Source organism: Morone saxatilis, unplaced genomic scaffold (assembly GCF_004916995.1).
Source record: "Morone saxatilis isolate NCDOM2014 unplaced genomic scaffold, NCSU_SB_2.0 Contig22, whole genome shotgun sequence".
Taxonomy (NCBI): Eukaryota; Metazoa; Chordata; class Actinopteri; family Moronidae; genus Morone; species Morone saxatilis.
Genome location: NW_023339785.1, coordinates 7,907,066 through 7,907,789, shown reverse-complemented (window position 1 = coordinate 7,907,789; position 724 = coordinate 7,907,066). Strand labels below are relative to the sequence as shown.

Here is a 724-nt window from a genome sequence, read left to right as displayed (position 1 = left end):
AAGTGGGATATTAGTACTTAAGTAAATGATGTTCCTCGACCCTCAGCCTCACTGCACCTGTGGTACCATGTAGCCCTCTATAAGAAGGGTTGTGACAACCTGTGACCGTTTGTCGTGTGGAGTGAGCTTTTCTGTTGAGTGAGGGGTCGTAACATTACGTTAGTCCGCCATACAGTGTGTAGATGAGTTCAGGTTGCTGTATAATGGTTACTAAAAGGCTGGGTGTTGTGTTTGCTGCCATGGAAAAAAAGAAACACAAAGTCCCTGTTTTTCACTGATTTTTACAGTGAAGCATTGCTGCTATCGTGCTAGAGTTTTTATTTAGTTTCAGCTTGAAATGACCACACTGACCACGTTGGGCACTGGCCTGTCTCTTCTCTTCGCACTTTGCTATTTTCTCTCTCCAAAATGTGTTGTGTTACAGTAATAGTCATCTGTGTTAAACACAGCGCGCTGTATATAGTTATGTGGAGGAAACAATGATTTATAGTTATCGATTTGCTCGTTTCAGCCCTGTCAAATGTTTTTGTCGACAAAACTCCTGGGAAGTTTATTTCCTTATAGACCTGCTAAGGACTTGCCTCTAAGTTTTGTACAGTAATTGGAGTTTAAAACCTCAGGAGGTCAGTCTGCATACCGAGAGAAAGAAAGAAAATTCTATTTCTGTGTTAGATGTTGAAAGTTGAAATCAGCATTGTTTTTCAATAATTCTTTCACAGTGTAC

The 724-nt window shown here is 40.5% G+C and overlaps 1 protein-coding gene across 1 annotated transcript in view; it reads left to right on the top strand.

Annotated features, from left to right (window-relative positions):
* The window catches only part of maea (macrophage erythroblast attacher, E3 ubiquitin ligase), an 11,841-nt gene that overhangs the window by 4,230 nt on the left and 6,887 nt on the right, over positions 1-724 (top strand). The gene's annotated exons all lie outside the window — the stretch shown is intronic.